The 22,036-nt window shown below is 50.2% G+C and overlaps 1 protein-coding gene across 1 annotated transcript in view; it reads left to right on the top strand.

The window, feature by feature from the left end:
• Window positions 1–22,036, top strand: part of SCAF11 (SR-related CTD associated factor 11) — a 580,274-nt gene that overhangs the window by 227,743 nt on the left and 330,495 nt on the right. The window contains exon 7 of the mRNA XM_030217091.1: window positions 17,608–17,666. The gene's annotated coding sequence lies outside the window, so the exon portion shown is untranslated. The remainder of the gene's footprint in view (window positions 1–17,607; window positions 17,667–22,036) is intronic.

Raw genomic sequence — 22,036 nt, 5'->3', positions numbered from 1 at the left:
TGGTCACGGCAGTGACAAAAAAGACCACTCTCCCAGTAGAGGGAGGGGTCACTTTGAAAGACATGCAGGACCGACGGCTTGAATCCGCGCTGAAGCGGTCCTTTGAAATTGCGGGCCTTGCCTTGAGGGCATCTATTTGCAGTTCCTATGCAGCCCGGGCATGTCTTTCCTGGCTACAGCAGGCGGTGGAACAGCCCGCCGATGGTGTGGGGCCCCTTTCTGAGGTTGACCTGCGGATGGAGTTGGCTGATGTCCTTTATGATCTGATCAGAGCTTCAGCTAAACAGATGTCTGTGGCGGTTTCTGCCCGCTGCCTTCTTTGGCTACGGCATTGGGCGGCTGACATGACTTCTAAGCAAAGGCTGGTGAGGCTACCCTTTCGGGGTGCCTGTTATTTGGAGAGGAATTGGAGAAGATTGTGAAAGACCTGGAGGACTCTAAACCCCAGCAGTTACCTGAGGATAGGCTGAGGCCTTCTTCCAAAGGTTCTGTGTTTCCCTCCTCTTCCAGACTTCGCTTCCGTGAAGCTCGCAGGTATCGCCCGGGGCGCTCTGCTGGGTTTTCTCAACGTACCCGTTTTCAGCAGAGGAACTCCTTTCACTTGGACAAACGTTCCGCAGGGGCCGGTTCAAGACCAGGAGTTCAGGGGCGTCCTCCACAATGATGGGACGCCGGTCCACTCCTCCAATAGGAGACCGTCTTCCCCTCTTTCTAGAGGAGTGGACCAAGATTACCTCAGATCAGTGGGTCCTGGACCTGATCAGAGAAGGTTACCGACTGGAATTCGGTGCCCCGGTGAGAGATGTGTTTGTGGAGTCCCGAGGTGGCACTGCTGTAAAACGGCAGTAGAGGAGACCTTACAAGTCTTGCTGCACCTCGGAGCGGTGGTCCCGGTTCCTCCCGCCGAACGCGGCTGCGGCCTCTGTTCCATTAATTTTGTTGTGCCTCGGAAAGGCGGGTCTTTCAGACCGATCCTCGACTTACAAAGAGTCAATGAGGCCCTCAGAGTATGACATTTTCACATGGAAACCCTGCGCTCCGTCATTGCGGAGGTTCAGCCAGGAGAGTTTCTCACGTCTCTGGACCTAAAAGAAGCATATTTGCACATTCCTATCTGGCCTCCACACCAGCGGTTCCTCCACTTTGCGGTGTTGGGAATACATTTCCAGTTTCGGGCCTTGCCTTTCGGCCTAGCCACAGCACCCCATACCTTTTCCAAGGTAATGGTGGTCGTAACTGCCTGCCTCAGGCGAGAGGGTATCAGAGTTCACCCTTATCTCGACGACTGGCTCATCAGAGCGGATTCGGCAACCGAGAGTCGTCTTGCCACTGCCAGAGTGGTGGCAGTCCTGCAGGCGCTAGGCTGGGTGGTCAATATACCCAAAAGTCACCTGATCCCCTCTCAGTCTCTCGAGTATATGAGGGTCTGGTTCGACACGGCCTCGGGGTTTGTCTTTCTCCCCGATCAAAGGCAGTGCAAGCTTCAGCAACATGTCCATCTGCTCCTGCAGATGCGTCGCCCGCGAGCGTTGGACTTTGTCCAGCTGCTGGGGTCGATGACGGCCACCTTGGAGGTGGTGCCTTGGGCGAGAGCGCATATGAGGCCTCTGCAGATTGCCCTGCTTTAACAATGGTCTTCGATGTCCCAGGAATATCAACGCAGACTAATGTTGCTCCCTGCGGGCCGGCTCAGTATGGAGTGGTGGCTCTCCGACAGGATGCTGCGCCAAGGAATGCGTCTTGTGCTTCCTTCTTGGTGCCTGGTGATAACAGATGCCAGCCTTCTGGACTGGGGAGCGCATTGCCTGGGAAGCTATGCTCAGGGTCTGTGGACACCCATGGAAGCGGGGTGGTCCATCAATCGCTTGGAACTGAGAGCGATATTCCAGGCTCTTATGTCCTTTCAAAAGACTCTGAAGGGGCTCGCTGTCCGGGTTCTGTCAGACAACATGACAGCAGTAGCATACATAAATCGTCAGGGAGGCACTCAGTGCAGGGCCCTGGCCGCGGAGGCCGCTCAGATTTGCCACTAGGCCAAGCTCCACCTGCAGCTTCTGTCAGCAGCTCACATAGCAGGTCAGAGCAGCGTGCAAGCCTATTTTCACAGCAGGCATCAAATCGACCCGGCGGAATGGGAACTGGCAGAAGAAGTTTTTCTTCAGATTTGTGCCAAATGGGGGACTCCCGTAATGGATCTAATGGCGTCAAGTGCAAATGCCAAAGTGCCTCGCTTTTTCAGCAGAAGGAGAGATCCTCTCTCGGTGGGGTTGGATGCTCTGGCTCAACCCTGGCCCTTGGGACTCCTGTATGTGTTCCCTCCTTGGCCCTTGATGGGGCGAGTCCTACTGCGGATTCGACAGCACCGAGGTCTGGTGATTCTCATCGTTCCAGATTGGCCAAGGCGTCCGTAGTATGCAGATCGTCGCCAGATGTTGGTGGACGCTCCGATGCATTTGCCCCTGGTGCCGAACCTGTTGGTTCAGGGTCCGGTGTCTATGGAGGATCCCTGCCGATTTGGTCTTACGGCCTGGCTATTGAGAGGGCGCAATTGTGAGACAAGGGCTACTCTAACAAAGTCATCTCTACTGTCTTGCAGGCCCGCAAGCGGTCCACCTCTGCAGCTTATGCTCGGATCTGGCGCAAATTTGAGGCGTGGGGTGTTTCAAAGGCAGTCACACCCACGCGGGTTACAGTCTCGACAGTGCTGGACTTTTTGCAGGAGGGCTTACAAAAAGGCCTGGCTTACAATTCCCTGCGGGTGCAAGTGGCAGCATTGTCAAGCTATCAAGGGAAAGTCGCTGGCTTGTCCCTTGCTGCTCATCCGGACATTGTCCGATTTCTCAGAGGGGTGCTTAGGCTCCGTCCTCCCGTCCGATTGCCCTGTCCGGCCTGGAACCTGGGGCTGGTGTTGAAGGCTCTTCAGTGTTCGCCCTTCAAGCCGCTTAAGCGAGCTTCCGAGAAAGATGTGACTCTTAAGACAGTCTTTTTGGTGACCATTACATCAGCTAGACGCGTGTCTGAGCTGCAGGCCCTGTCCTGTCGGGACCCTTTTCTACAGTTCTTGGAGTCCGGAGTAACGGTACGTACAGTGCCTTCCTTCCTGCCTAAAGTGGTTTCAGCGTTTCACCTGAACCAGCCCATTTTTCTTCCTTTTCTAGGGAAGAGTTCCTGAACTCCTTTGGGCAGTTGCATCATTTGGATGTCCGCAGGGCGCTGTAGCAGTATCTACGGATGTCAAATGACTCCAGGATTTCTGATCACCTTTTTGTCTTGTTGTCAGGTCCTTGGCGTGGAGGCCTGACGTCTAAGGCCACTATAGCCCGTTGGCTCAAGGAAGTAATTTTTTCTGCGTATCTGCTTTCAGGTCAGTCTCCGCCTGAAGTGTTTAAGGCGCATTCCACGAGAGTGATTCTCTCTTCAAGAGATCTGTAGTGCGGCTACTTGGGCATCTCAGCTGTCATTTGTCCGGCATTACAGGCTGGATGTTGCAGCGAAGCAGGACACGATATTTGGAGAACAAGTGCTTGCTCGCGGTGTGGCCTGTTCCCACCCTATTTAGGGAGTGCTTTTGTACATCCCATCAGTTAATGGATTCATCTGCTGCTGATGACAAGGAAGGGAAAATTAGGTTCTTATCTTGGTAATTTTCTTTCCTTTAGTCACAGCAGATGAATCCATGATCCCTCCCTTTCTGACTTGTTTTTGTTCAGATCTTTCATGCAGATATATATCTCGTTGGGAGAAGTTGGATACCAGTTCTCAAAATGTCTACACGAGGATCTTCTACAGGAAGTTGAGATCATCCCTCCTTTGTATGGTTATTGCTCCTGTTCTGGGGCGTTTGTTCGCTGTGAGGAAAGTTTATGTTGTTATACCTTTATGATTCACTCTGCTTTGGAAATCTCAAATACTGAAGGCAGTTGGGGCTAGCTGTCCAAGAGGCACTATGGTTTTTCAGTGTTCTCTAACTCCACCTGCTGGTAGGCGGATACAACCCATGAGTTAATAGATTCATCTGCTGTGATTAAAGGATAGAAAATTACCAAGGTAAGAACCTAATTTTCCCTTTTAAATGTAATTACATTATCCTATATCTTAAAATTGACCATACATAAGTCTACTACAGTGGCAAACCAACACGCACAGCAGGATCCTGCAATATAATTACATAGGAAAAATATATTCAAATTCTGGTGGCACCTCAATAATAGCAATACAAAATTCCTTCACTGCCAGGTACTTTGTGAAATAACACTAAAGCCTGTAAAGAAGCTCCTTAACACGAATACCAACAACTGTACTTTTATAAAGGTAGCGGTGAAAATACATAGCAAGAATATGCATTTCATTGGAAAATTATGACAAGTCAGACTCATAACACCACACAAACCAAATGCCAGCAGAATCTCTTACCTCGGTGACATGCAGAACACGTATCAACCTGGGTCCGCGCTAATTACCAAGGCAGAGACGCGCGGCTCTCCGCTTGCTACTACTGTTTTCTGTGCCGGTCCTGCCTCTTCTGAGGTAAACTTCCAGGCCAGCACAGGAGCAGTAGCAGTAGGCAGAGAGCCGCAGTCCCACGCCTCTTCCTTGGTTGTTTATTAGTGTGGACCCAGCGAGGTGCAATGGGAGGGGATTGTGCTGCATAGCGGGTGGATTAAAGGGGAGGAAGAAAGAAACAGGCACCGGGTTGGGTCCTAGGGGAGCTCTCATGAGTGGCGGTTGTTTGCTGTTGCTAGACTAGAGGCACAGCTGCATCTGCAGCCAAACCTGCACCGATTTGAAGGCCAGAAAAAAACTGGGTGGACCTGGGCCTACTCAGGCCCACCCGTAGCTATGCCCGTGCTTCTTCTGCAACAGCCTGAAAAATGAGCTGATACAATTTAAGGTATTCTTGTTGTGGTAAGGAAGCCCTCCATAAGAAGGTCCTATGTCTTAAAATGTAAGAGATTTTCTATCTGGTGTTCTGTAAAGAGCCATACCCCTTTTTGATGTAACCCCAATATGTTTCTAGAGTACCTTTATTAACACTGTTAGGTCTTCCAACATCCTTTGCCAGAGTACATTTCAGCACATTGCATATCAGGTCCATAGTTGGGATTCCTGCTTCTAAATTAATGAGAGGCTTCCTCCATCGCAATTCTCCAGTTCAAAATTTACTATTCATGAGACTTGAACATTGTGCTGTCTCAACTTGTAAAATCTAGTCATATAAATATAACTCTCAAAGTATTTGGCAAAAGAAAACTCTCAAAAAAATTGTAACTCTGTGAGGTGCATTGGTATTGTTTTAAAAGGGTAAGAGAAAAAGACTCTGATTCAAACCCAACCTCCAACCCAATAGTAAGTTAATAACAAGGGTGGAGTTTTTATGTATATGAATGTTGGGTATATTTTTCGTCATAGGCAAAAAACCCTTTGATATACATAAATGCTATCTCTACAGAGTATATGAGGGATCCAAATAAAACATGAAAGAATCAAATCCAAACTTAGCTTTCATGTACAAATACAGGGAAATGTGTGAGTCATTGGTTTAGCACGCTGACTCTGGCCATAGTTTCGCTAGAGAAGTGCTGTATCAAGGCGTGAGTAACCAGGAGTAATCACTCACGAACAAACTTCCTGCTCGCTAGTCCCTCAACATGTAAAATTTATTTATTTATTATTTATTTACGGTTCATTTCTACCCCACATTTTCCCACAAATGCAGACACAATGTGGCTTCCATGAATTACAAAAGTTAAGAGATACAGCACATGAATTTAGCAGTAGAATAAGGATAAAATGTTAACAGCAATTAGGTTCACCATTTGAACCAATGAATTCATTTTGTAAAGTATATTCTCTGAGGATAAGCAGGCTGCTTGTTCTCACTGATGGGTGACGTCCACGGTAGCCCCTGAGATCGGAAATCGTCCTAGCAACAAAAAGTTTGCTAGAGTCTTTGATCGCACGCGGGCGCGACCATCGACTTCCCGTCTGTCGCGCGAGAGTCCCGTCAGTTTTTTTCTTTTTCCGCAATAGAGAGTGGTTGTGTTAGCTGTCTCTCTCTGTGTGCCCTGAGAAAAAGCCTTTTGTTTTCTAGCGAGTTTTCGCGCCTTTTTTCTTTTTTTCTTCCTCTGTTTCTTGTAGGAAAGTAAAAAAAAAAATTTTTTCTACTAGTTCCCTTATTTTATTAGAGTTGGGCCCTGTTAAGTTTTCGTTTGCTGCCGTCGTGGCCCCTTTTGGGCTGCGCGTTCCCGTTCTTTTTGTGCCCTTTTTTCCTGGCACCATCGCAAATTTTGACTTCGCAGCAGCTATTTTTCCGTCCATGACATCAAGGATTCCCAGTGGCTTCCAGAAGTGCGGTCGGTGCAGCCGAGCAATCTCAAATACCGATTCCCATTCGTGCTGTATCCAGTGCCTTGGGCCTGACCAATGCCCAGATGTGTGTTAAGTTGTGCCTTAGCCTTAAAAAGCCGACACAAGCGTTGAGACAGGCTCAGTGGGAACATCTGTTTAGAGCCTTGCCCGGCCCTTCGGCGTCGACAGCAGTATCAAGGTCGGTGGCGTCAACATCGGCAGAGCAGGTAATATCTGTCCGGAGACCACCGCATGCTCCCCTTATGTCCCCACCCGTAACCTCCACTCTCTTGACAAATCCCTCCTTTCAGTACCCTTCTCCACCACCGCCAACTCTAGGCTTCGCCCTTTCTGCCTCGCTTCACCCCAGGCTTGGAACAAACTCCCTGAGCCCATACTCCGGGCCCCCTCCCTACCCATCTTCAAATCATTGCTCAAAGCCCACCTCTTCAATGTCGCCTTCGGCACCTAATCACTACACCTTTTCTCAGGAAATCTAAACTACCCCAACTTGACATTTCGTCCTTTAGATTGTAAGCTCTTCTGAGCAGGGACTGTCCTTATTTGTTCATTTGTACAGCGCTGCGTAACCCTAGTAGCGCTCTAGAAATGTTAAGTAGTAGTAGTAGTAGCAGTGAGCTGTCGAGTGGGCCCAGACCCTGTGGAGGCGTGTGGATTACACGTCCTCGTCAGTACCGAGGAGTACCGATGCGGTGCATCGAGCGAAGGCTAAGAAGCATTGGCATCGATCTCCTTCCACCCACGGTACCGGGAGCTCCGGGGCGTCGAGGGACTCGGCACCTGAGAAGCGTCGACGCTGGGAAGACCGATCACCCTCCATCCAAGAGGTGTCGGTGCGTCGGTCTTCGGACAGTCCGGTACCGCCTCCTTGCTCTGCACAGTTTCTGCCTCTGGCTCCTGCACTGGCCCCACAGCCTTTCCCGGCAGATACTCTAGACGAGCGCCTCTGAGCCATTCTTCCAGGTTTCCTGGAGGGGCTGCTGCATCAGTCTGTTACGGTACAAGGGTGCTTGCGCCTTCGGTACCGTTGATGGAAGCGGCAGCTGGCTCTGTGTCTGTGGTGCAGTCCCTGAAGCCGAAGCCGCTTGCGGCCTCGGCTGCCACCCAGGTCGACTCCCTGTCGACATCGCTGGAGGGAGCTTCATCGCCGCCGGCAAGGGAGTCGACTTCTCAACGTCATCGAGGACGTGGTTCCTTGGCTTCGAGACTGGCCCAGTTTTAGACTGCAGTTCATGAACTCTTGTCTGACACCGAGGAGGAGGCCTCATGGGGAGAAGAAGAGGATCCCAGATATTTCTCTTTTGAGGAGTCTTCTGGTCTTCCTTCTGATCCCACTCCTTCGCCTGAAAGGAAGCTTTCTCCCCCGGAGAGTCTTTCTTTCTCCTCCTTTGTGCAGGAAATGTCTGTGGCTATTCCCTTCCCAGTGGTATCTTGAGGATGAGCCCAGGGCCGAAATGTTCGAGGTCCTTGACTATCCTTGGCTACCTAAGGAGTCGTCCACTGTTCCTCTGCATAATGTCCTCAAGCAGACATTGCTGAAGAACTGGACGAAACCAGTATCTAATACCACCATCCCCCAAAATGCTGAGTTCCAGTTTTGAATCCATGGGGAAACTGAGTTGATGAGGTTCCAGTTACCTCACGACTCTATGATTGTGGATTCTGCTCTCAAGACAGCCAAAGGTTCTAGAGATTTTGCCTCGACGCCCCTGGGACAAGAATCTAGAACTCTGGACTCTTTTTGGAGGAAGGCCTATCAGTCCTCTATGCTCGTGTCCAAAATTCAGTTCTACTAGCTCTACACGAGCATCCACTTTCGGAACAATGTGAAGCAACTGGCGGACTTGGTCGATCAGCTCCCTTCGGAGCAGGCCAGGCCTTTTCAGGAGGTGGTCAGGCAGCTGAAGGCGTATCGTAAATTCCTGTCCAGGGGTGCTTACGACTATTTTGATGTTTGAAGAGTTATGCTAGCCCTTGCTCTCAGTGAAATACAGGCCAATGGTTCAGGCTAAAGAGCTAGGCCTCTCTTAGAAATCAAACACCATCTCTGATACAAAGTAAAATCAGAGATCACCTTTAACACAGTTATATTTCACTGTAGCAAGTGCTAAGCTGGCAAGGGAGGGGGGCATTTGCTCTGGGACTGGCACCTATGAGAAGTCACAAGCAGATTGTTTTGGCTAATAGAAGTTGATAAAGGGTTAGATGTACGTAGGACGAGCATACCCAAGGGGAGGGGGGAGCTGAAAAGAGCAAAATGACCTGTGAGATCATCTCACAGATGCGCTCTTGCTTATAGTTAGAGCTTGAGAACTTGTCAAGTCATTCTTATCAACTGATAAGGGCCAAGAGCCCTGGTGAGAAAGACTGAGGTCCATTGGAACCAATGAAGCCAAAATGGTATATAAGGACCAGTTTGAGGGGTATTAAATAAGACAAGAGAAGAGAGAAGGCTGGAGACAGACGTGGCGGGAGATGTTGTTCTATCCTATGACTGCCTGAACTGCTTGTACTATCTTTGGGTGAGATATCAATGTTAATAAACTATACTTCTTTATCTACTAAATACTGGGTTCCTTTCTAATTACAAGGGTCTATACTGCCTTGACTGAGTAACACTGTAATGAGCAGATACCAGGTTGGGGTAATTAAGGATCTAAAGGGGTTATGCAGTTCCTTCCAGGTTAGTAGAAAGCCCATGCCGCTGCTGTTCAAACAGGTGAGGCAGATCTTATCATTACATGTTGCATCCAGGGCCTCTGCTCAAGGTATAGTGATGCGCAGACTCTCATGGCTGCGTGCCTCTGACCTGAACAATAGAGTCCAGCAGCGGCTAGCGGATGTTCCTTGCCGGGGGGATTATATTTTTGGCGAGAAAGTCGAGCAAGTGGTTGAACAGCTCAACCAGTGGGAAACTGCCCTCGACAATCTCTCCCACTGGGCGCCTTCAGCATCTACCTCATCAGGTAGACAGTTTTTCCAAGGAAGGCGGAATGCTCCCTATGCTTACAATAAGCGTAGGTGCACGCCACCTTCTCGACAGCCTTCTCGGGCTCAACCCCAGCGCGCTTGTTCTCGTCAACAGCGTGCACCCAGACAGGCCCCCACAGCTCCCCAGCAAAAGCAAGGGACGGGCTTTTGACTGGCTCCAGTTCAGCATAGACAAAAAAAGCAACACTGGGCCTTCAAGAGAGAGATAATGGCCGTCCTTTATTGTTGAAAAGACCCGATTCGAGCCGTGTTTTGGCGCACAAGGACCTGCCTCGGGTCAGAGTGTGTCTACACAGTATATGAGCAGACGTGTTTTGCAGGGTGAGCAGGAGGCTGTTTTGAGCTGTGCCCGACATCGGGGGAGGAATAGCAGCCCAGACAGAGGCAATTCATTAAGACTGTCTGAATACGTCTGCTCGTATACTGTGTAGACACACTCTGACCCCTGAGGCAGGCGCTTGTGCGCCAAAACACGGCCCGTGTCGGGTCTTTTCAACAATAAAGGACGGCCATTATCTCTTTCTTGAAGGCCCGTTGTTGCTTTTTTTAATCTGTGTTGTATACTTGTATGCTGTACAACCCTCTCTTTTGTCACTCCAGTTCAGCATAGCCACTATCAAAGTGTCTGTGCCGGACGATCTACCGGTCGGGGGGAGGTTAAAATTTTTTCACCAAAGGTGGCCTCTCATAACCTCCGATCGGTGGGTTCTTCAAATAGTCTGGTTCGGATACTCCCTCAATTTGATCGCCATACCTCCAAATTGCCCACCGGGAGCTCAGTCCTTCAGCTTCCAGCACAGGCAGGTACTAGCAGAGGAACTCTCCTTCCTTCTCAGCGCCAGTGTGGTCGAGCCCGTTCCACCAGGGCAAGGAGGGCTGGGATTCTATTCCAGGTACTTCCTTGTACAAAAGAAAACAGGCCCATGTTGACCGATGACTCGTGAGGTTGCATTTTCCTGCTCAATCTGTCAGCCAGACTGTTTACGCTTGCCAGATACGTGGCTTGAAGAACCATGCCGTGACGGCGAGCCCAAAGGCACGCTCGGAAGATCTTGCGGACTACGCTCATGTTTAGAGACCATTTGTGAGGATATCCAACGCGACAGTCAGTTTGGGCAGTCACTGCTGCAGAATCTGTTTGGTGTTTAGAATCCAAATCCAACCCCCTAGGCCCATTTTTATTCTGTTCCAGGCTGCACTCTCAGATGCTCTAGTTCGTAGGTCATTCCTTATACTGTCCTCGCCGTTGCGAGGCCTAATTGACCTTTCTTTGTTGTTTTGAGTGAGCCGGGGGGCTAGGGATACCCCAGTCGTGAGAACAAGCAGCCTGCTTGTCCTCGGAGAAAACGAAGATACATACCTGTAGCAGGTATTCTCCGAGGACAGCAGGCTGATTGTTCTCACATAGCCGCCCACCTCCCCTTTGGAGTTGTCCTTCTCTTTCTTATTGCTTTGTTATCGAACTGATCGGGGCTCTTGCACGACGGGCGGGAAGATGGCCGCGCATGCGCGGTGCGTGCGCTCGAAGGCTCTAGCAAACTTTTGTTGCTATGGATGATTTCTGTTCCTGGGGCCGCCGTGAACGCCGACCCCGTCGTGAGAACAATCAGCTTGCTGTCCTCGGAGAATACTTGCTACAGGTATGTATCTTGATTCTCCGAGGACAAGCAGGCTGCTTGTTCTCACTGATGGGTGACGTCCACGGCAGCCCCTCCAATCGGAACACTTTACTAGCAAAGGCCTTTGCTAGTCCTCGCGCGCCGATGCGCACCGCGCATGCACGGCCGTCTTCCCGCTCGAACCGGCTCGTGTTCGTCAGTCTTCTTTTGTCCGCGCTGGGGACGGTCGTGTTTTGCGCCGTTTTGCGCCCCTCAAGTTGACCCTCGCGCGTCTTCGCGTTCTTTTGCAAAAAAAAAAAAATAGAGAAAAAGACCTTTACGGTCTTTACCCCTTTCCCGTGTTTCCAGCTTTTGCCCCGCGTAAGTTTCCGTTCGCTTTCGGGGTAGGCCTTTTTGAGGCCTCGGTTCGGGTTTTTTCTCTCCCTATTTTTGGTGCCTTTTTTTGTCGTGAGTTTTGATTTCGCCGGCGTGATTTTTCCGCCCATGTCATCGAAGTCTCCCAGCGGCTTCAAGAAGTGCACCCAGTGCGCCCGGGTAATCTTGCTCACTGATAGGCACGCGTTGTGTCTTCAGTGTCTGGGGGCTGGGCACCGCCCGCAGGCCTGTAGTCTTTGCGCCCTTTTACAGAAAAGGACTCAGGTAGCGAGATTGGCCCAGTGGAACGTGTTGTTCTCGGGCTCTTCGTCGGCAACAGCACCGAGTGCATCGGCGTCGACAGCTCCAAGACCTTCGATCTCGGCATCGGCTGCATCGACTGCATTGAGGCATCGACCCTCTGCATCGTCGGTACAGAGACATCGGAAGGCTGCGTCGGTGGTACCGGGACCTCCAGTAGTGCTGATGTCGTCGGATGGTGGTGCTTCGACTGGAGTGCAGGTGAGGGCTGTCCATTTCCCTGCTGGTGGCGGTGAGCCTTCGGGTGGGTCTCCCCCTACCCTGAGGGCTCCTGCGGTACAGCCCCCCCCCCCCCCCCCCCCCCGAGACCGACCTTCTTCGGCCTCGGCCCCGAGGAAGCGACGGCTGGATTCTACGTCCTCCTCGTCGGTACCGGGAAGCTCCGGTGACATGCTTCGTTTGAAAAAATCAAAGAAGCATCGACACCGGTATCCTTCCCGCATCGGTACCAAGAGCTCTGGGTCGCCGAGGGAGTCGGCACCCAGTAGGCATCGGCACCGGGAGGACCGCTCACCCTCTGTTCAGGAGGTGTCGATGCGCTCCACCTTGGACAGCCCGGAACAGCCTCCACGCCCGGAACAGACTCGGACTTCGACGCCTGCATCGGCTTCCATGTCTTTCTCCACAGCCGCTTTGCACGAGAGTCTCCGGGCCGTTCTCCCAGAGATCCTGGGAGAGCTGTTGCGCCTTTCCCCTCCGGTACCGTGGGTGCTTGTGCCGGCTGGCCCCTTGCCCGGGGTGAGGTCTCCGACATCGGTACCGCTTGCGGTCGCCTCCCAGGAATGCTCCCCGACGACTTCGGCGGAGGGAGCTTCGCCGGTGCGGGCGAGTGAGTCTACCTCTCGATGCTCCCACCGTGGCCGTGTTTCCACGGAGTCGAGTCGGGCACGGCTTCAGACACAGGTTCATGAACTTGTGTCTGATACCGATGGTGAGGCCTCGTGGGAGGAGGAGGAGGAGGACATCTGGTATTTCTCTGACGAGGAGTCTGATGGCCTTCCTTCTGATCCCACTCCCTCCCCTGAAAGGCAGCTTTCTCCTCCCGAGAGTCTGTCTTTTGCGGCCTTTGTCCGGGAGATGTCTACGGCCATCCCCTTCCCGGTGGTTGTGGAGGACGAGCCCAGGGCTGAAATGTTTGAGCTCCTGGACTATCCTTCTCCACCTAAGGAAGCGTCCACAGTACCCATGCATCATGTCCTAAAAAAGACATTGCTGGCGAACTGGACCAAGCCTCTAAGTAATCCCCACATTCCCTAGAAGATAGAGTCCCAGTACCGGATCCATGGGGACCCAGAGCTGATGCGCACTCAGTTGCCTCACGACTCTGGTGTGGTGGATCTGGCCCTAAAGAAGGCTAAGAGTTCTAGGGAGCATGCTTCGGTGCCCCCGGGCAAGGACTCTAGAACCTTAGACTCCTTTGGGAGGAAGGCCTACCATTCTTCTATGCTTGTGGCCAAAATCCAGTCTTACCAGCTCTACACGAGCATACACATGCGGAACAATGTGCGGCAGTTGGCGGGCTTGGTGGACAAGCTCCCTCCTGAGCAAGCCATTTCAGGAGGTGGTCAGGCAGCTGAAGGCGTGCAGAAAATTCCTGGCCAGAGGGGTATATGATACCTTTGATGTTGCGTCCAGGGCCGCTGCTCAAGGTGTGGTGATGCGCAGACTCTCATGGCTGCGTGCCTCCGACCTGGAGAATAGGATCCAGCAGCGGATTGCGGACTCCCCTTGCCGAGCGGACAATATTTTTGGAGAAAAAGTCGAACAGGTGGTAGAGCAGCTCCACCAGCGGGATACCGCTTTCGACAAGTTCTCCCGCCGGCAGCCTTCAGCATCTACCTCCTCAGGTAGACGTTTTTATGGGGGAAGGAAGATTGTTCCCTACTCTTCTGGTAAGTGTAGGTACAATCCTCCTTCTCGACAGCCTGCGGCCCAGGCTAAGTCCCAGCGCGCTCGCTCTCGTCAGCAGCGTGCGCCTCAGCAAGGCCCCTCGGCTCCCCAGCAAAAGCAAGGGGCGAGCTTTTGACTGGCTCTAGCAGAGCATAGCCGACGACAACGTGTCAGTGCCGGGCGATCTGCCGGTCGGGGGGAGGTTGAAACCTTTTCACCAAAGGTGGCCTCTCATAACCTCCGACCAGTGGGTTCTCCAAATAGTCCGGCAAGGATACACCCTCAATTTGGTTTCCAAACCTCCAAATTGCCCACCGGGAGCTCAATGGTACAGCTTCCAGCACAAGCAGGTACTTGCAGAGGAACTCTCCGCCCTTCTCAGCGCCAATGCGGTCGAGCCCGTGCCATCCGGGCAAGAAGGGCTGGGATTCTATTCCAGGTACTTCCTTGTGGAAAAGAAAACAGGGGGGATGCGTCCCATCCTAGACCTAAGGGCCCTGAACAAAAATCTGGTCAAGGAGAAGTTCAGGATGCTTTCCCTGGGCACCCTTCTTCCCATGATTCAGGAAAACGACTGGCTATGCTCTCTGGACTTGAAGGACGCCTACACGCACATCCCGATACTGCCAGCTCACAGACAGTATCTGCGATTTCAGCTGGGCACACGTCACTTCCAGTACTGTGTGCTACCCTTTGGGCTCGCCTCTGCGCCCAGAGTGTTCACGAATTGCTTGGCTGTAGTAGCAGCGGCGCTTCGCAGGCTGGGAGTGCACGTGTTCCCCTATCTCGACGATTGGCTGGTAAAGAACACATCTGAGGCAGGAGCTCTGCAGTCCATGCAGATGACTATTTGCCTCCTGGAGCTACTGGGGTTTGTGATAAATTATCCAAAGTCCCATCTTCTCCCAGTGCAGAGACTCGAATTCATAGGAGCTCTGCTGGACTCTCGGACGGCTCGTGCCTATCTCCCAGAGGCGAGAGCCAACAACTTGTTGTCCCTCGTCTCGCGGGTGCGAGCGTCCCAGCAGATCACAGCTCAGCAGATGTTGAGATTGCTGGGCCACATGGCCTCCACAGTTCATGTGACTCCCATGGCCCGCCTTCACATGCGATCTGCTCAATGGAACCTAGCTTCCCAGTGGTTCAGGCTACTGGGGATCTAGAAGACGTGATCCACCTGTCCACGAGTTTTCTCAAATCCCTGTATTGGTGGACGATTTAGTCCAATTTGACTCTGGGACGCCCTTTCCAAATTCCTCAGCCACAAAAAGTGCTGACTACGGATGCGTCTCTCCTGGGGTGGGAAGCTCATGTCGATGGGCTTCACACCCAGGGAAGCTGGTCCCTCCAGGAACGCGATCTGCAGATCAATCTCTGGAGTTACGAGCGGTCTGGAACGCTCTGAAAGCTTTCAGAGATCGGCTGTCCCACCAAATTATCCAAATTCAGACAGACAACCCGGTTGCCATGTATTACATCAACAAGCAGGGGGGCACCGGATCTCGCCCCCTGTGTCAGGAAGCCGTCAGCATGTGGCTCTGGGCTCGCCGTCACAGCATGGTGCTCCAAGCCACATATCTGGCAGGCATAAACAACAGTCTGGCCGACAGGTTGAGCAGGATTATGCAACCTCACGAGTGGTCGCTCAACTCCCGAGTAGTGCGCCAGATCTTCCAGGTGTGGGGCACCCCCTTGGTAGATCTCTTTGCATCTCGAGCCAACCACAAGGTCCCTCAGTTCTGTTCCAGACTTCAGGCCCCCGGCAGACTGGCATCGGATGCCTTCCTCCTGGACTGGGGGGAAGGTCTGCTGTATGCTTATCCTCCCATACCTCTGGTGGGGAAGACTTTGTTGAAACTCAAGCAGGAACGAGGCACCATGATTCTGACTGCTCCGTTTTGGCCGCGTCAGATCTGGTTCCTTCTTCTTCTGGAGTTGTCCTCCGAAGAACCGTGGAGATTGGAGTGTTTTCCGACCCTCATCACACAGGACGAAGGGGCGCTTCTGCATCCCAACCTCCAGTCTCTGGCTCTCACGGCCTGGATGTTGAGAGCGTAGACTTTGCCTCTTTGGGCCTGTCAGAGGGTGTCTCCCGCATCTTGCTTGCTTCCAGGAAAGATTCCACTAAGAGGAGTTACTTTTTTCTATGGAGGAGGTTTGCCGTCTGGTGTGACAGCAAGGCCCTAGATCCTCGCTCTTGTCCTACACAGACCCTGCTTGAATACCTTCTGCACTTGTCTGAGTCTGGTCTCAAGACCAACTCTGTAAGGGTTCACCTTAGCGCAATCAGTGCATACCATTACCGTGTGGAAGGTAAGCCGATCTCAGGACAGCCTTTAGTTGTTCGCTTCATGAGAGGTTTGCTTTTGTCGAAGCCCCCCGTCAAACCTCCTACAGTGTCATGGGATCTCAATGTCGTTCTCACCCAGCTGATGAAACCTCCTTTTGAGCCACTGAACTCCTGCCATCTGAAGTACTTGACCTGGAAGGTCATTTTCTTGGTGGCAGTTACTTCAGCTCGTAGAGTCAGTGAGCTTCAGGCCCTGGAAGCCCAGGCCCCTTACACCAAATTTCATCATAACAGAGTAGTCCTCCGCACTCACCCTAAGTTCTTGCCAAAGGTGGTGTCGGAGTTCCATCTGAACCAGTCAATTGTCTTGCCAACATTCTTTCCCCGTCCTCATTCCTGCCCTGCTGAACGTCAGCTGCACACATTGGACTGCAAAAGAGCATTGGCCTTCTATCTGGAGCGGACACAGCCCAACAGACAGTCCGCCCAATTGTTTGTTTCTTTTGATCCCAACAGGAGGGGAGTGGCTGTGGGGAAACGCACCATATCCAATTGGCTAGCAGATTGTATCTCCTTCACTTACGCCCAGGCTGTGCTGGCTCTTGAGGGTCATGTCACGGCTCATAATGTTAGAGCCATGGCAGCGTCGGTGGCCCACTTGAAGTCAGCCACTATTGAAGAGATTTGCAAAGCTGCGACGTGGTCATCTGTCCACACATTCACATCTCATTACTGCATGCAGCAGGATACCCGACGCAACAGTCGGTTCGGGCAGTCAGTGCTTCAGAATCTGTTTGGGGTTTAGAATCCAACTCCACCCCCCTAGGCCCATTTTTATTCTGTTCCAGGCTGCACTCTCAGTTAGTTGGAAAAATTGTTAGGTCAATCTAAGTTATGTCCTTGCCGTTGCGAGGCCCAATTGACCATGTTTGTTGTTTTGAGTGAGCCTGGGGGCTAGGGATACCCCATCAGTGAGAACAAGCAGCCTGCTTGTCCTCGGAGAAAGCGAATGCTACATACCTGTAGAAGGTATTCTCCGAGGACAGCAGGCTGATTGTTCTCACAAACCCGCCCGCCTCCCCTTTGGAGTTGTGTTTTCCCTTGTCTTTGTCTTGCTACATATGGGACTGACGAACAAGAGCCGGTTCGGGCGGGAAGACGGCCGCGCAGTGCGCATTGGCGCGCGAGGACTAGCAAAGGCCTTTGCTAGTAAAGTGTTCCGATTGGAGGGGCTGCCGTGGACATCACCCATCAGTGAGAACAATCAGCCTGCTGTCCTCGGAGAATACCTTCTACAGGTATCTAGCATTCGCTTTTTACATGGATGGTGCTTTTCCTAGTTGCAGTCGCATTGGCCAAAACAATCTTGTAATATTCAAGCCTTAGTTTTGTATAATCTCTATGCTATTTCATCATCATGAGATTGTTTTAAAAAAGCTTCCTAAGTTCCTGCAAAGGTAGTCATACCGTTCCATATCAGTGAAGAAATATTGTTGCCTAATATTTATATGCATCAGGGCGAGAACTCTACTCTGGACTGTAATCGAGCCCTTGCCTATTGTCTTAAGATTGGAGACCATTAGAAAGTTTTTTTCAACTCTTTGTCTTTCTTATCCCAACAGGTTTGCCTGTTTTCTATTATATTGTGGTCAAACTTGCTTCCTTCTGACTGACAGAATATAATCTTATCAGATTACCTGTGTTCACCTAATCATGTGTAATACTATACCTTTAAAATTCATAGGGTAATTTTCTTTTTTTTTTTTCTTTCAGGAAATGAATTAAACATCCAAAATGATAAAAAGGAAAGCACATCTGTGAAAATAAATGAGGTTTGTTAAAATGACTGAACATATATTGGTTGAACTGTTAATAGTCATTTGCATAAATTTCTTTTTTAAAGTTTTTATGGTAGACTTTCAAATGCTGGTTCTCCTTGCAGTATTTATATTATTAAAAATACTGGCCTTGAAATTGGTGGTTTAAAAAAAACAGTTCACATTAGAACAGGGGTGGGCAACTATTTTACACATGAATGTCAGTACTGTCCTTCGAGGGCCACACACAGGAAGTTAACAAATGCACCATATAATTCACTGCCAACAAAACTTAAACCAGTATAAAAAAAAACAACAGAAAATGTATCCATAAAGCCTAACTGAATTAAAAAAAACAAACACATAAATTTAGAGGGTTTCATCAAGAATTCACTTTGTAGAATAGTGGCTGAATGGCAGCTGAAAGTTCTTAGACAGCTTTGATCATTTTAATTGACAGCTTTTATTGGACAGTAATATAAGACATTTGTTTAGGTGACAGATGAATTATTACTAAAATGACCAAAGCTGCCATCTAAGAATTTTTAGCTGCTCGATATTTCCCATATCTCCCTATTCCTCGGTCACTTATACAGAACATAGATAGTTTCTCTTCAAACCCAGGATAAGTGTTCTACAAACAAAAAGTAGAAATAGGTAGACAAAATGAACATAAAACCTCAAGAAGCCAGACTCTGTGTGCAATACGTCAGAGAAACAGAGAGACACATTTCCTCCTGTACAGTGTAAAATATAAAGATAGCAGATATAAGTTCTCAGAACAAGCATATTCTAGTCACTAAAATGAAAATAGAATTATATTGCACCCAGTCTCTGGTTCTGCTTCCCTCTGTCCATGTGCTGAAGTTAAGAACTTAAGTGTTTGCTATACTGCAGTGGCCAATTCAGGTCACCAATGCCTGGCAAGATCCCAGAACAGTAAAACAGATTTTATGCTGCTTATCCTAGAAATAAGCAGTGCATTTTCCCAAGTCCATCTTAATAATGGCTAATGGACTTTTAGGAAATTATCCAATCCTATTTTAGACCCTTGTAAACTAACTTCTTTTACCACATTATCTTGCAGTTGAATTTCAGAGTTTAATTATATGTTGAGTGAAGAAATATTTTCTCCAGTTTATTTTAAATGCACTACTTAGTAGCTCAAAAGCGCATGGTTCGGGATAAGGTATCTTTCAAAGATATCACCAAAACAGGGAAGATAGGGTATCCTGATAGTGAGGTTGCAAAAGAGACCGTAGTAGGTCAGGTGTCCTTAAATAAAAATCAGACAAAAGATTGCAAATTAGTACTGTCAAGTACTAAGCATGATGTAAATAGGAGCAACAAACACTGTTTGAAATGTCTATATGCGAATGCCAGGAGCCTAAGAAATAAGATGGGAGAGTTAGAATATATTGCACTAAATGAAAAATTAGATATAAATAGGAATCTCTGAGACCTGGTGGAAGGAGGCTAACCAGTGGGACACTGTCATACCGGGGTACAAATTATATCGTAGTGATAGGGTGGATCGAATTGGTGGAGGGGTAGCATTGTATATTAACGAGTGCCTTGAATCAAATAGATTGAAAATTCTGCAGGAAACAAAACACTTCTTGGAATCACTGTGGATTGAAATTCCATGTGTAAAGGGGAAAAGGATAATGATAGGAGTGTACCTACGTCTGCCTGGCCAGGATGAATAGACGGATGCAGAAATGTTAAAGGAAATTAGGGACACAAACAAACTGGGCAACACAATAATAATGGGTGATTTCAATTATCCTGATATTGACTGGGTAAGTGTAACATCGGGACACGCTACGGAGGTAAAATTCCTTGATGAAATCAAAGACAGCTTTATGGAGCAGCTGGTAAAGGAACTAACGAGAGAAGGTAAAATTCTAGACTTAGTCCTTAGTGGAACGCATGATCTGGTGCGGGAGGTAATGGTGCTGGGGCCGCTTGATAACAGCGATCATAATATGATCGGATTTGATATTAGCTTTGAAGTAAGTATACATAGGAAATCAAATACGTTAGCGTTTAACTTTCAGCGATCAACGAAGACGCCTAGATCCTTTGCCTGGGCGATTGACACCTAATGTGGAGCCTTGTATCACATAGCTATAGTTTGGGTTCCTCTTTCCCACATGCATCACTTTGCAACATTAAATGTCATCTGCCATTTGGATGCCCAATCTCCCAGTTTTGGATGGACCTCTTGTGACTTAATAACTTTGTGTCATCAACAAATTTAATTACTTCACTAATTATTCCCTTCTCTAGATCATTTATAAATATGTTAAAAAGGAGCGGTCCCTACACAGACCCCTGGGGAACCCCACTATCTACCCGTCTCCCTTGAGAATACTGACCATTTAACCCTACTCTCTCTGTTTTCTATCTTTTAACTAGTTTTTAATTCAGAATAGGACATCACCTCCTGTCCCATGACTTTATGATTTCCTCAGAAGTCTACTTCATCAAATGCCTTTTGAAAATCCAGTTCCTCTCTTTCTTCCCTTCCTCTCCATCCATGTGCCGCAGTTCTCCTCTCTTCCCTTTCTCTCTATCCATGTACTTATAGCAGTTCCCCTCTCTCTTCCCCTTCCAGTATCATTCCTTCTCTGTCTTACCACCTCCCCTGATCTCAACTTTGCTCCTTGTCTCTCTCTCTCTCTCTCTCTCTCTCTCTCTCTCTCTCTCTCTCTCTCTCTCTCTCCCACCCTTCCTCCCTCCCCACAAATGCAGAATTTTTCCTCAAATTTACCTTCCTTCCTTTTGCTGCCACTGCTGTGTCTGAATCTGGGCCTGCGGGAACAATGAAAAGTACCAGGCCCATCACTTGCGGTGACTTCAGCGCCAAGCAGCCTTGATGCGCACATGGGAGAAGGCCCTGCTGGTTCCCCCCCTCTCTGTTCACATGAGAGGGATATGATAAGCAGGGCCTTCATGCATGTGGGTGCCAAGGCTCCTTGGTACTGAAATTATCGCTGTTTGTGGGCCTGGTAGTTTTCATCACTCTGACGGGCAAGCAAGAGAGAGATCAGCTTGCGGGCTGTACAGAATTAAATGGAGGTTTGCAGGTTGCCTGCCTCTGCATTAGAATATAAATTGTATTTTAAAAGATGGATATTTACATTTTTGCCTCTGCAATAAGATTTCTCCGAGGACAAGCAGGCTGCTTGTTCTCACTGATGGGGTGACGTCCACGGCAGCCCCTCCAATCGGAAACTCCACTAGCAAAGGCCTTTGCTAGTCCTCGCGCGCCCATAAACACCGCGCATGCGCGGCCGTCTTCCTGCCCGAACCAGCTCGTGTTTATCAGTCTTCTTTTGTCCGCGCTCGGTACGGTCGTGTTTGCGCCGTTCGCGCCCCTTAAGTTGACCCTCGCGCGTCTTTTGACTTTTCGCTTAAAAAAAAAAAAAAAGGGATTTCGGAGAAGGGCCTTTCGGTCTTTTTCCCTCTTCCCGTATTTCCAGTTTTTGGCCCTGTTAAGTTTTCTTTCGTTTCGGGGTAGGCCCTTTTGAGGCCTCGGGTCGAGTTTTTTCTCCCCCTCTTTTTGGTGCCTTACCGCAATTACGAGTTTTGATTTCGCTGGCGTGATTTTTCCGCCCATGTCATCGAAGTCTCCCAGCGGCTTCAAGAAGTGCACCCAGTGCGCCCGGGTAATCTCGCTCACTGATAGGCACGCGTCGTGTCTTCAGTGTCTGGGGGCTGGGCACCGCCCGCAGGCCTGTAGTCTTTGCGCCCTTTTACAGAAAAGGACTCGGGTAGCGAGATTGGCCCAGTGGAACGTTTTGTTCTCGGGCTCTTCGTCAGCATCGGCACCGGGAGTATCGAGTGCGTCGACGTCGACAGCGTCAAGACCTCCGCCCTCGGCCGCGACTGTATCGATTGCATCGAGGCATCGACCCTCTGCATTGTCGGGGCCGAGACATCGGAAGGCTGCATCGGTGGTACCACTAGTGCTGATGTCGTCGGATGGTGGTGCTTCGACTGGAGTGCAGGTGAGGGCTGTCCATTCCCCTGCTGGTGGCGGTGAGCCTTCGGGTGGGTCTCCCCCTACCCTGAGGGCTCCTGCGGTACAGCCCCCCCGAGACCGACCTTCTTCGGCCTCGGCCCCGAGGAAGCGACGGCTGGATTCTACGTCCTCCTCGTCGGTACCGGGAAGCTCCGGTGACATGCTTCGTTTGAAAAAGTCAAAGAAGCATCGACACCGGTCTCCTTCCCGCGTCGGTACCGAGAGCTCCGGGTCGCCGAGGGAGTCGGCACCCAGTAGGCATCGGCACCGGGAGGACCGCTCACCCTCTGTTCAGGAGGTGTCGATGCGCTCCACCTTGGACAGCCCGGAACAGCCTCCATGCCCGGAACAGACT

This window comes from Microcaecilia unicolor, chromosome 10, assembly GCF_901765095.1.
Source record: "Microcaecilia unicolor chromosome 10, aMicUni1.1, whole genome shotgun sequence".
NCBI lineage: Eukaryota > Metazoa > Chordata > Amphibia > Gymnophiona > Siphonopidae > Microcaecilia > Microcaecilia unicolor.
Note: the sequence above shows the minus strand (reverse complement) of the source record. Positions and strands in the feature narration are given on the sequence as shown.